A 14,982-nucleotide genomic window follows, 5' to 3' on the forward strand; every position below is an offset into this window, starting at 1 on the left:
TATCTATCTATCTATCTATCTATCTATCTATCTATCTATCTATCTATCTATCTATCTATCTATCTATCTCGTATTGCTGCATCCTGTAAATCTACCTAGTGACAGTATATAGTATATAGCTATCTTAATTAGATATATGTTAGAAGGAAAAGTCACATTTACACTACTGAAAAATTAATTCAAACTTATGTAAAATTAAAATAAAAAGGCATTGCAGTATACCCCTTCAAAGTGAGTCATACTATATCGACTCAAATCATGATCAAATCATGTGTTTAAATGAATGGAATTGTTCCACTTTTGGATCAAACTGTCCTCGAATTAATTTTGCATTTGGCATATCAAAATTCAACAAATAATAGATTGATAAATTATTTTAAAATGGTTACTGCAGTTATATTTGCTTTCTGTACCTTTAATTTGTTTTACTTATTTGATGCCTGTTGTGAGAAATCTAAAGCGATTTGCATATGTCACAACGCCAAATGTAAATAGTTTATTTGTTTTATGTGTCGTGCATATGAACATAGTATAAAATACCTTGTTCAAGTTATGTCCAAGGTTCCAGTCATTTTTGATCACTTTGTTCAACACCTGTATTTTGCAGGAAAGGAATACATTTCTCAAAGAATCTCAAAGAAAGCTAATAGAACAGTCCTTGAATCAAAATTTTATTTTGATGGTTTTTACACCAATTCCAGGGTTTTACTGATACAGGCATCAGAGAAAATAGTGCAAGCATTAGAAAACATGTGATTGATGGTGATTAATTATAGAAAATAATTGTTGAAAATGTGAATCGCTTGACAAGATTCAAGAGTTTTTATTGTCATATGTATTGTATTATTATACCAAACTGAAATTCTTATTCCGTTCACTCCCCGAGTTGCGGACTACATTCCATGTTCGGGCAATAAATAAATTGATAAGTAATAAAACAAACAATGATACAATAATAAAACAAAAACAGAAACAATGGTGATAATAACTGTAAATATTATGTAGCGCAAAATATTAGTGCAAAATATTTATGCATGTAGAAATAGGCAGATTAGTGCGTGAGAGATTTGTTGAGAATTCGGATGGCTTGTGGGTAGAGGCATTTGCCAGCTTGCCAGTCCTGGCCCTCAGACTTCTGTACCGTCTACCTGATGACAGCATTTCGAACAGAGTTTTGTGGGTGTGTCTTGTCCTCAATGAGGTTGCATGTCCTCCGCAGAACCTTGGTGTAGTAAATGTCCTGCAGTGAAGGTAAGGCTGCTCCACAGATGCGTTGTGAGGCCTTGATCACACGCTGGAGAGTCTTCCTGTGTTTTGCTGTGCAGGTGCCGTACCAGACTGTGATAGAGGTGGAGAGGACCCTTTGGATTGTACATCTGTAGAAGTTGTTGAGAATATTTGCTGACCAAATTTCTTCAGTCTCCGCAGAAAGTACAGCCTTTGTTGGGACTTCTTGACAATCTGTCCAGTGTTGTGGGACCTGGTGAGATCCTCGCAGATGTAGGTACAAAAGAATTTGAAGGCTGTCACTCACTTTACCTCTGTCCCATTGATGAATAGTGGTGGTTTGGAACTGAGGTGGAGAGGGTGAGAACCTTCAATTTCTTCAGCACCAAGAATGAATGTATAAATTTTGCATATAATAAAAATATAAGATTGCACAATACAATCAATGAGATCAGAAGGCCATGGCAGAAAACGTTAGATTATATGTGTATGATGCAAAGAAGCCACAATGGTATGCAGGAGTGCAGAAAGGAACATTTTTTCTTCTTATGCAGCTAAATTAGATTTGTCACTGCCCTTAATGAGTTGCGCTGCTCTATCATATAGTCCATTTTGGCAGTGCTAAAACACACTTAAAAGGAATCCTTGCTCGACTAAATATGTCTTTCTTTCTTTCTTTCTTTCTTTCTTTCTTTCTTTCTTTCTTCCTTTGTCTTTCTTTCTTTCTTTCTTTCTTTCTTTCTTTCTTTCTTTCTTTCTTTCTTTCCCATGGATGGCATGGATGCTGCGAATGTGGTACGCTAAGGACACGCTATTGTCAGTCTAATCAATGTGATACAGACAGAAGCACGGGAGTGCCCCACATGGCCAGATGGTGACCTGGAGGGCTGGTGTCTTGGTGGGAGGAGTCATATTGCAATTCCAGTCTAGTTTGCCTCTTTTGCGTTTTTGTATAAATCGCAAGTTTTATAATTCCAACAATAGAGGTTACCTTGACTGTTAAATCAGCTCAATTAACGTTTTAGAAACACAGGCTACACGTTATGATTTAAACGTTATTTACTGTTGAATGACTTTTACAATATATTGATGATATTTTACATTTGCGACAGTTGTGTATTAAATACTTGACAGTAATTTGTTTTGTACACATCAAGTGCGATTTTTTTTACAGTGCGTTGAGCTTCTTTGTCACCATTTCATTATAACCATACAAGACAAAACAAAAAAAACGCATGCTAGACAACTCATACTAGTGCCATGAAAAGCCCGTCTTATTTTGTTTCATTAGCATTCTGACATACAACATTCAATTCAATATAAGCCGACTCCAAAGATAAAATGACCTAAGTTCCTCCCTTGCAAGTAATATAAATGACTTCTCAGATCAGTAAACAGATTTAGCTGATTGACCATGCATGATTCTATGTTTGTCAATGAGATACTGCTTATAGAAACTACTCAAAGGAAAAAAAAATAGTTGTGCGGAAGAGAATCCACAATGACTGAACGATCCAGTCAGCCGCACAGAGCCTAAAAACAGCATTGCAGTGGCCTTTCAAGATCAATCATAGCTTGAACTCTTTGCCAAATGAGTGCAATAACCTGTGTTGAACCTGTAGAGGCCAGTGCAGCTCTAGTTTTCTGCAGTGTGATTAGCATTTTGTGACCGTTCCTAAATTCTCCCCTTGAGGAGAAAGTGACTTTACACCCTGCAGAGCCCGCCCCAACATTTCTTTTCATACAGGATGAAGGGAGGAAAGCGTAGCAGCTCTATGAGCAACTTTGAGACACACGGTTGTCATTTTTCCTCTGGATGATGAGGATATGATGCAGACGGGGACTTACCAAATGGAAGCTCGTGAAAACGAAGGGGCTGATGCAACATGAAATGATCCCGAGAGACATATTTATATACATACATACTTCCAGTATGTGGCATGTTCAGTGAATAAAGCAAAGCTCCATTAAGCTCCATTAACTTACAACATTGAGGATGTCAGACAGTGAGACAGTTATCAAATATTAAAACAGATTTAAACTGCAATATTTAATTATAAAATGACGTACAGTATTTATAGTTTGAACTCATTTCACTCATATGGACCACAGAATGACTGGAACTGCATCCTTGTCGTTACCATGGCAACTGAGCTTTCCCTATATTTTGCTGTCTATAAAAGTGATGAACAACCCCATCCAACATGGGTTTGTGGTAATGATAAAATTGTACAGTGTTTTTACAAACTTTACCAACTGATGTTGTTAATGTTTGGAATGTACAGCAGGGGTGCCCAAACTTTTTTGACCTGAGATTTCCCAGTAGCTCACCTGCGATCCACCACTATTGTTGATGTGTTAAATTAATATCTCCTCTTTCGCAATAATATCACCATTGTTAGTAAACACCATGAATGGAGATACACATCTGGGTTGTGTCATTGATGTGTTCAGATTTGACCAGCTGCAGTGAGAGACAGTCTGACTCAGCTAATTGAGCGTGTCAATGTATTCATTCCTGAGCTTATCAGGAGCCTAATCAGTCACAATTCACAAGCCACAATATATTCCAGTCACAAGTTGGGTTACAGCGTCCCTGGGTCCCTGGCTTACATTTTTTTTCATTGATTAAATGATTTATGTTTTTTTTTATTGAACATATATATAATAAGCACATTAAAATAAAATGTGAGAACAAAATAAACAAAGAAAAAGCAAATAAAAGAATTGTCAGTATATGCTCAGTTCATTGAAATTTGCTATATATGTTCAAAAGGAGGAAGGAAGAAGGATGAAACTTACCTGATCCTACTCCTTGTATTCTATTATTGAGACATTGATATATTGTTTCACATCACAAAAACATTCATATAAATAAGCTAATGTAGTTCATTCATACAGTTATATTTCTAGATTAATATATATGCTTATATTGTATGTATATAAATATATAAAGATGCATACACATATATACATAAATACTAACACAAACATACTGCATATCTTATGTTTCACATGTAACAAACTTTTACACAAGATCTGACTCAGTTCATTCATAATCTTTGTACTTTTCCAAGACAATATTTTTAAAGCTCTTATGAACACAGCCATAGATGTGTATGTTTTCAGTTCCGTTTCATAGCCATTCCATAAATTGACACCTTTAACAGATACACACATTTGCTTTGTATTTGTTCTTATTTTCAATTTTTTTAAATCACCGGTAGCCCTTAAATCACAGGTAAGTTGTCTTTAACTTTTAAACATTTGGGGGAAGAAAAACAAACAATTTCTTATTCTCCAAATCTCTTTTGAACAGTTTTTGCCGGCTTCTGATATCAAATCTTGGTAAATGAGTGATCAACACACTTAAAATGTATTTCAATTCACAGTCATTCCAGCCCTCTGACAGAAACTATCACTATAATGCGGCCCAAAATAAAAATTTGTTTGATACCACTGCCTTAAATCATAAGCAGACCCTTTGCTAATTTTGAACAGCTTCTGTATATTGTTGCAAAGTTGGTTATTAAATGCTTTATACATTAATTTAGCTGTTTTAGCTTCAACTATATCATAAAATTTGAGAGCATTTAATTTGATAAACAATTTGTTGGTAGATTATGCATATTTTGACCGGTTGATTATTCGTATTGCTTTTGTCTGGAGTTTATGGACAGACTGTTTGTTTTATAGGTATTTCCCCCATATTTCCAAGCAATAAGTCACATAGAGCAATATAACGTATATAACTACTTTTGGTTTAAAAGTTATGTGGTTTTAAAGAGGATGCCTATAGATTTAGAAATCATTCTTTTAACATTATCTCTATGCCCCTTCCAGCATAATTTTGAATCAAGTATGACACCTATACATTTTATCTCATTTACTCTTTCTTTTTCTGTTGATTGTATTATAACTTCGACTGGAATTTTGCATTGTCAATTACCAAAAATAATAAATTTTGACATAGAGTATTTTAAAAAAATTTTTACAAGCACAGCAGATGTCGTTAATATAATTTGGGACCAAGCATAGACTCTTGAGGGACTCCATGAGTTGTTTTCAGCAGCTCTAATTTTCCATTATTAAATTGTACATACTGATTCCTACCATGTAGGTAACTCTTTATCTAATTTATCCCACACCTCGTATACCATACCGAGCTCATTTGTCCATTAATATCTTATGATCAATAGTGTTTAAAGCTTTTTTTTAAGTCAATTAAAATCCCTATCGTAAATTCATTCTTCTAGTTCCAATACAGCCAGGGTGGTCAATCTTTTTTCTGTGAAGCCGTATTGGTAGTCACTTAAGAGACTGCAGTATATTTCTCTATAAAATGATCAAGTGTGTGTGAAAAAAAAAAAAAATTCTAGAATTTTTGAGAACTGTGGAAGCAGTGATAGTGGCCGGTAGTTTGAAAGTGTTTGTTTCCACCTTTGTGGATTGGAGTTACTTTTGCAGTTTTCATTTGCGATGGGAAAGTGCCAGTTTGGAAAGACAAGTTACAGATATATGTAAATGGTTGTACTACATGCTCAATGATATCTTTTATGAATGTCATATCAATGTTAAAACAAGCTGTGGATTTTTTATTTTTTTTAATGTTTTGAGAATATTTAAGATTTGTGTGTCTTGTTAAATTCATTTGTTATGTCTGTTATTTTGTCAATTGTTATATTATTTTCATTTATGAATTATTCAGGATGATTAGTTATTTTATTGCTATTATTGATTATATAATTTACTATTCTCCATGTCTCCTGCATATTATTCCTGTTCTGTTCTAATAATGAATGGTAATAGTCTTTCTTAGTTTTCCTTTTAATATTTACTAGTTTGTTTTTGTACTTCAGACTTTTCTGTTCTTGATTTAAAAAAATGTTTATATAATACATTTTTCTTTTTACAAGCATTTTCTATCCCTTTCGTCATCCAAGGTTTGTTTGAAACTTGATGCTTCCTATTACTTGTTTTAAGTGGACAGTGTTTATCGTATAGAGAAAGTATGATTTAAAAAAATTCTTGATATGCGAAGTTAATGCCATCTTTTGAGTACACCTCTGACCAATTTTGTTTTTCCAGATCTTGTTTGAAGGCAACAATGGCACTTCGTGTTCTTATTTATTTTTTTTATGATGTACAATTTAGTTGTTTTACCTTTATGCTGTGGCAATTTTGAATGATTACAAAGATCGGCAAGTGATCGCTTACATTATGTATTAAAACTCTACTTGCTAATCCATACTCAATTTTGTTATTAATGTGGCTGTTTCTGTTGTTATTCTAGTAGGCATCATGATAACTGGAATAAGGCCATTGCCATGAATAATATTAATGAAATCTGTTGTTTTTTGATGGTACATTGGGTTCAACAAATCAATGTTAAAATCCCCACAAAGTATTCTTTTTTTTTTTTGTTTATCATTATGATGATTAAGCATATTGGCTAGGGTATCATTAAAAATATCCAGACGAGCTCCTGGAGTTCTGTATACATAGCCTATGATTATGTTTGGTGCTCTTTCAATGTGTATTTCTACTTTTAAACATTCCATAATATTATCCATAGCAAAGGTCGACCCAACAATATCACTACCTCTTAATGATTTATCCACATATAGTGCAACTCTTCCTCCTGTCTTGTTTGTCGTGTTCATTATAAAGCGTGAGCCTTCAATTTCCACTTTTCTTGTCTTGTCGGTATCTAGCCATGTTTCTGATATTGCTATTATTTGAAATCTTTTCATCTCACATAAGAGTTCTTTAACATTAAAAATATATTTTTACAGATACTTCTGCTGTTAAAGTGTATGATTGAGAATGCTTTATCCATGCTTATTTGATCGCTAAATTGATCATTTGTGTAATACTCACAGCCAAAATTAGTTATATTTTTATAGTAGTAACAGTCTGCATCAAAATCATTTTACGGATCAAAAGTCTTGTGTTCAGTAAGTTGGAATATTTGTGTAAGATAAATTAGTAATAAACTGGCTGTTGCACTGGTGCAGCAGCATTGTGCCGGCTCCCTATTGTCTATGCATAGCCATGGGGATGTGTGATTTGTAAACAATGTTCAAAGGGGCGACCGGAACCTGCCATTTGCTCAATAGCCATTTGGTGCCACAGGTCGAAACATGAGGCCCGCCACGACCCAGCAACAACTTTTCAATAAAAGGCTGCAGCCCGAGAGCTCGTGGAGAAAGACTTTGCAACGAGGCTGACACACAGTCACGCTCTCCTTCGAGCTCTCCCCACTGCAGTGGTAAAACTAAATCTCTGACTCCTGTGTTATTATTTACACCTCTCCTTGGGTCATTTGTGGGGTATCGAGCCCACTTCAAACCCAACATTTCGACTCTTCGGTTTGCATGTTCGCCATGTTGTATGTTCACCAAGGGGTTTGGTTAATTTTTTGACCATGTGTGGTATCTGACCTCACTGTTTGTTGCTTGTTTGTGCTGGGAATTTTGGAGCTGTTGGTGTGATAGTACGGAGTGAATTATGAGTTTATCATAACGGAAAAATGCAGTCTCTCCTCTATTGTGTATTTGTGGAAGGAGTGCTTTCCTTTTTTGGCGAATTGCTTCTGTAAAGTCCTCATTGATATGTATGTATGTTGGATCCCTTGAGGTGTTTTGTTCTCTGTAAAATCCTTTTTTTATCTTTGTATTTTTCAAGTCTCACTACGATTTGCATGGGTCTGGCCCTTTCAGGTTCAGATTTTCCAATGCGGTGAACTCGCTCAAACTCAAATTTATCTTGCAGCTGTAATTTTTCTTTAAACAATTTTGATACTTTATGTTTATGTTGTGATGTGGAATACTGAGCTTTTTCCTCCCTCTTTAAGGTATTTTCCCAGCTTTCTGACAAAAACAACTGTCATGACCCTAGGGGGTTGGCTGTATTTGTGTTGTTTTGTCTCCATCTGCAGGCGTTTTTAGTCAAGTGAAGTCAAAGTCAAGTTTATTGTCAATTTCTTCACATGTGCTTAACATACAAAGGAATCAAAATTGCGTTTCTCACTATCCTCTGCGTTTTACATATACAATAACAAAGTGCAGGTGCGCAAGACGAGACAATCCTAAAAACTAGATTCTTATCTATAGTAATAGTGTAAAGTGCAGTATATTTGATCTACTTTGCCTAGTGTTGCTAAACTAATAACTAAAACTAAAAACTAAATACAAAAAAAAACAGGTATGGCAAGATTACCCCAAGACAACACATGAGTAGCAGCATATGACAAGACAGTCCAACAGTACGAGACAAAGCAAGACAACTCTGACTGTGGTTGTCCCAGTTGTGTGCATTTGAAGTAGTTGTTATAGTTCTAAGTGTAATCACTAGTGCAATAGAAGTACAATGATAAATAAATATGGCAGCAGCAAGTCTGTACAAATTTTGCAAGTGCATGAGCAAAGTTTGAGTTTAGGTGGGGGGCCAGCTAGGTGTTTCTTCTGGCTGGGGCTGAATGTGGGAGAGAGGAGGGGAGAGAGAGAGAGAGAGTTCAGCAGTTTCACGGGTGGGAAGGGGGGAGAGTCCAGCAGTCTCACGGCCCGGTGGATGAAGCTGTTCCTGAGTCGGGTGGTGCGGGAGCGGAGGCTCCTGTACCTCTTTCCGGAGGGCAGGAGGCTGAACAGACTATGTGCAGGGTGGCTTGTATCGGTGACAATCATAACAGCTTTGTGGCTGAGGTGGGTGGTGTACAGCTCTTGCAATGAGGGGAGTGGAGCACTAATATTCCTCTCAGCTGTCCTCACGATGCGTTGTAGAGCCTTCCTGTTGTAGTCAGTGCAGCTCCCGCCCCACACGGTGATGCAGCTGTTGAGGATGCTTTCGATGGTTCCTCTGTAGAATGTGGTCATGATGGGTGGCGCGGCACTTGCCCGCTTCAGTTTGTGCAGGAAGTAGAGACGCCGCTGTGCTTTCTTGGCCAGAGATGCAGTGTTGGTGGTCCAGGAGAGGGCATCGCTGATGTGCACCCCCAGGAACTGGGGTGCTGCTCACCCTCTTTACTGCAGCACCATCAATGGTCAGTGGGGGGTGTTGGGTGCGGCCTCTCTGGAAGCTGACAACCATCTCTTTGGTTTTGCTGATGTTTAGCAGGAGGTTGTTGTCTTTGCTTGAATTTTCCTTCCCTTCAACCTCCTACTTGCACTGTGATTTGTATGTAAAAGAGACATAAGCTCCAGTGTTTACTGCACAGTTCCAGTCAACAACCGAGACAACAATTACATTGACAACAATTCAAGGACAGACATTTAGTATGTCTTGAAGTTAGCGCAAACAAAGTGAATGGAATGATAGAGTAAAACATCGCAGTTGTGAAAGCAAGTGCATGAATTGGAAATGTACAAAGGGAGAGGTAGGGATAATGAGAAGACAAATGCACCTGAAATTGATAACTTTTAATTTTGTCAGTCTGAAATATTTCTGCCTATTATTTTCATCACAACAAAAGAAATAATGATTTAGTGAGGCTATATTCAAATCTTGACAGTAGCTTAAAAACTGCAAATGATCTTATTTTTCAAACATATTTTACAAGATCTCAGTTTAAAAAACACTAGAGCTATTTCAAATATTTGGTTCCCTCAACCAACTCAATGAGGAAGTATTTAAATAGATGACCAATTCCGTTATTTTATGTAAGGATAAATTCAAATGGAAAAACTGCTATGGCCATTTTTGGTGATCCCAAATTGCATTTAATGTCTGTATGAAGAAGCAAATTGTAATTTTGATGAGCGACTGCTTCTGTTGAGATTCAATATTTTGTTACAATGTGGTTGATCTTTTTCAGAGGTGGGCAATTTACATGGCTTGATGGAAGAGTGGTCGTCTCCCAGCTGAAAGGACATGGGTTCGATCCCCCGACCATCAACACCATGTCTAAGTGTCCTTGAGCAAGACACTGAACCCCCAGTTGCTCCTGATGCTCCTGATGCTGCATCATCAGTAGGTAAATGACTAGTGACTAGTTAGTGTCAAGCGCTCTCCCTACCGGCTCCAACATCCCAAATTCAGATTTGCAGCACTGTATCACCACAACACACAGTGTTGTCCCTCCTGAGACGCCGAATGGTGGACTCCTCAAAATCATTCGGAAGTCGTTTTTCATGGCCCGTCATCTGCCTCTGGAGTCCCACAGGCCAAAAAGGCCAAAAAACACTCCTTCTTCAGCTTGACAGTATACTTATGCATCAAGGGTTGATGCTAAAACAGGTACTGACCACAGCAGACCCTCACAATATGTTTGGGTCTGCCAGGTTGGGCCCGCATCCTCCTCCACAATCAAAGCGCACAGACCATCAGCTCTGCCCCTCTCTTTACCCAAGTGTCTAAAATATGCGGCTGCAAATTTGCATGTTGCTTGCAATTTTGTTCCACTGTTCACTATTAGGCACAATCTGAGTTGGCTATTGAGGAAATTCCTTCTATGTTTACATTTTCACGCTAGATCGATCATTTTGTTGCTGTCTTTTCTCCCTTTCTTTGTCCTGGTTTGAGGTTTCTTGGTAATAAGAGCATTCTGGGTGCGTTTCCACTGCTAAGCGGTCACGCTTTCAAGTAACCAATGAATGCAGAACATATTTCCATTCTTTTTCTGATTGACTTCTGGCCAGGAAATCAAAGCTAGAAGTTTTTTAATTCCCTAATCTAAGACTTTTTGTTTGTTTGTTTGTTTTTTAAGTAATTCCAACCTCAGCAATACTTTGTTTTGCCTGTACTGTATGTAAGATGAAATTTAATAATGAAACCGTCTTCTATAGTCTTCTTCTGTAGGGCAGGCAGGTATAAATGAGAACTGACATCCACCATTTAAGTGTCATGTAAAGCATGATAATGCCATTCAGTGGACATGATTGCTAATTGCACTCTCGTCCCTCAGATGCGGGATAGTAAGCATTATGGTGTTTTATAGCCAAGGGGTAATCTCCTTAGCTGGCTTTATTTTCATGTTACACTTATATTACAGTGTTGTGTTTCAATTGCAGTGTAACTGTAGACCCACAGACATGGTGTTAACTTTGAGTGTAAGTACTAAAACAGAAAAAAGAATTATTCGAGTGCTGACAGAAGTAGACCATCGCCTGACGAATTGCGAATCATTAAAAAAAAAAAAAGCCAAATTTCGTACTCTAATGGTGGCAGAATGTTGGGCAAAAATACACCGATGGAATGATAATTACAATTGCGTCTGTCTTGAAAAATGATGGACCGATGATGACGGAAAGGGGGTTGCTGACGAATGTCGAACCAGCATAAAAATGTAAGTTGCCCACCTCTGCAGAAAACAAAATATTGAAAATTCATACTTGTCTGTTTACTGTAAACACTCTGTGAAATAGCTGAGGCAGTGCAGACAGTAACTCGTTAAGAGTGCCTTATTCTTTTTTTTTTTTTTTTAAACAGCACTTCATAAATGTATATGTTGGAGCACATTTGGTAAAGGTAATGACAAGGCAAACTTTGCTAAGAGAAAATACAGTCCTGGTGGAGCAGCCTGTGCTCCCTCTCACCCTCCCCACCATTCTGTACTTTTGCTGGATCTGATTTCATTCCACACTCCTCCCCCGTTGCTCCTCCATCCCTCCATCTTTCCTCTAAAGAATAGGGGTCATTGCACAAATGATTACTCAGACCTCTGTCGCCATGGCAATGCTGCTGAGTAACAGACGACAGGCATGCATTGACCACGGCAAAGACGGCGATCAGTAAGCTGGCGATGGAGAGAGCAAACGATGCCTTTGTGTATCCCTGTTTTGCCTCCATTTTTTAAGGTTGTCTTTTTCTGCGTGTCTCCAGATAACTCGGAGGGGAGGGGAGCTATGCAACAGAAAGAAACCCAGCAAACATTCTGCTCGCAGCCTTCCAGCTTTGTCCAATTCTGGCTTGTCTTATGTGTCTGAATGAGAACTGCTGTTGGATGCTTTCAACAACTGTTCAAAAACTGTTTTAACGGTTCTGTTTGAATTTCATCCAAGCTGAGCTTCAATTTACAGTTAGCGTTTTCACCAAGACTCTGAACCGAAAATCATTCGTTCAGCAAAAATAATAACTGCTTCAGCAAGCACGAAGTTTACTTTGGGCCTATACTCGCCTTTTGATCAATCTATGTCTAAGTAAAACAATAGGAAGTGGTACTGGTTCCACTTAAGTACATCAAGACTAAATGTGAAACAAGTATTAAAAAAAAAGTTCATTATTACAAATGAATCTTAATCAGAATGTCATGCAAAGAGGAACAGTAGTAATACTGAAAATCAGTACACATAATACAGTTATAAATGAAACGCTTTGGGATCCTAAGAAATATTTTTAATGCCCTTCTTCTTGCGACATTACATGCTTTAGTGCATGAATACATTACTATATTTTACGTTTTTTTTCTCATGATTTGAGCCCTGCTTTTTATTTATTTATTTATTTTCTCGCTAGCCAGCAGGAGACAATCCATGGCCAGCATGTGTCATATATGCATAAGTGTTAGTAAAATACCAAGAAAATCACAACATTCTATCATCTGTAAACCTTTTTGCAGAAAAAGTCTGTGGTCTACACATTGGTGACACCTGATCCATGTGTGTGTCTCTTCAAGCTGTCAATTCATGGAATGGCTATGGAATAGATAAAAAAAAAAGATGTAAAAATTGAAAGAAAGGAAAAAAAAAAAAAAATATATATATATATATATATATATATATATATATATATATATATATATAGTTCATCTCTGTGTTCATCTCTCAGTTCAGGGAGTCCCTTTGCCTACTGCTTTCCTGCCAGCAAGCCTGTGACCCTTGTGAGGATAAGGCTCTAGAAAATGGAATGTATGGAAAATGGAATATATATATATATATATATATATATATATATATATATATATATATATATATATATATATATATATATATATATATATAAGAATTATAAGATATATAAGAATATATAATATATAATATATAAGAATAAGAATTGTATAAACTTATGATTGTACATAGGAATTATTTGCAATGTCTAAAATCATCAATCAAAAAAAGACAGACAAAACAAGACGCTATGGAAGTAGTGATTTTGAGTTTGAACTGCTATTTAACTGCTGTATCCTGTTGGTGTTATGTTGGAAATATCCATCCATCAATCCATTATCTTCAAATCTGTTGCTGCTAAACATGCAGGCATGCTCAGTTTGTTGAAGATAAGATGTTGCTGTATGCAGGCAATTTTAAAAAATGTAAAAAAAAAAAAAAAAAAAAACAACAAAACCTTCCATACACCATTTTTCTGCGATGTTATAACCTGCAGCTTATAGTCCAGTATGTCTTATCTCTGACAAAAATTGCACAATTTCTGCTGCTGCGGCTTATAGTCTGTAAGTAAGAAATCTCAAACTCAATATTTTTGTCCACATGATCAGTATTTGTCATTGACACAAAACTCCGTTAGCCAGATATAGAACAGTGCTATTGACCATGCTTTGTTTAAGCAGCATGTGTTACAGCCTGGATAAGAATGAAACAAATGAACACACGAACACAGATGCCTCCTCTTTCGTGGCTCAAACAAGAATCACTTTTATCCACTGGATATAAGAATTGTTACAAAACAAACTTCAGTACACAGAATACAAACACAAAACTAAACAGTATTAACCTGGGCAACCTACTGTATCTTTAAAGGAACAATATTTTAGATAATAAACATCAATCTGACTTCAACTTTCTGTTCACAAAATGTCCGTTCACACGTTATGGTCGCCGAGGGCGATTTTGGCCGACATGGCGCCAAGTACAAAAAAACGATTCGAACACACTCAAAACGTTGCTGTAATTCAAAACGAACTTTTTCTTTCTCTTCTCTCCACGCTTCTTCATGTCAATGAATGTTTTCAAAGATAGTTTCATACCTGGATAAGAATGAAACAAATGAACACACGAACACAGATGCCTCCTCTTTCGTGGCTCAAACAAGAATGAGGCATCTGGCCGTGAGTTTCCGCGTTCTTCCGGTCCAGCAGACATGAACAATCGATCAGTCAGAGACCACACTAGTTGATCGTCAAACCCATTGATTGGGACTAATACAACTCAATTATTCTTACACATGCACAGTTGTACATAAATAATCATTCTAATACAACTCAATTATTATTGCACTTGCACAGTTGTACATAAATAATCATTCATTACACATGCAGAGCATAATTTGAATATAATGGCAATGAAATAAATTGTGGAGTTTGCTTGTACTCCCTGAGCCCACATGGGTTCTCTTTGGGCTTCCTCCCACACTCCAAAAACATACATGGCAGGTCATTGGACATACTAAATTATCCATAAGTGTGATTGAGTGTGTGAATGGTTGTTCATCTCTGTGTGCCCTGCAATTGGCTGGCAACCATTTCAGGGTGTCTCCTGCCTACTGCCCAAAGCCAGCAAGGATAGGCACCAACAAGCCTATGACCCTTGTGAGGATAAGGCTCTCGAAAATGGATTGATGGACGAAATAAATTGTCTATAATTATTTAGAGAAATTTTGGATGGGGAAAAAGGCAGAACCAGAGTGAGGGATTTGATTGTTAATCCATCCATCCATGTTTTCAACCACTTGTCCTCATAAGGGCCATGGGCTTCGTGAAGCCTATCCCAGTTGTCTTTGGGCAACAAGTGAAGTACACTCTGAACTGGTTGCCAGCCAATTGCAGGGCAAACAGACACAAATGACCATACATACTGACAAACA

General features: G+C 37.1%; 1 long non-coding RNA gene across 1 annotated transcript; it reads right to left on the reverse strand.

Moving 5' to 3' along the window:
- Positions 1-8,226: 8,226 nt before the first annotated feature.
- LOC148411308 (uncharacterized) lies at positions 8,227-14,404 on the reverse strand. The gene is made up of 3 exons (XR_015867882.1): positions 13,743-14,404; positions 12,772-12,857; positions 8,227-9,393 (listed from the first exon to the last, which is right to left on the reverse strand). It is a non-coding gene; the product is annotated as an uncharacterized LOC148411308 (long non-coding RNA).
- Positions 14,405-14,982: the final 578 nt, after the last annotated feature.

This window comes from Hippichthys cyanospilos, chromosome 15 (genome assembly GCF_059441005.1).
Source record: "Hippichthys cyanospilos isolate Australia breed blue-spotted pipefish chromosome 15, RoL_Hcya_1.0, whole genome shotgun sequence".
Lineage (NCBI taxonomy): Eukaryota > Metazoa > Chordata > Actinopteri > Syngnathiformes > Syngnathidae > Hippichthys > Hippichthys cyanospilos.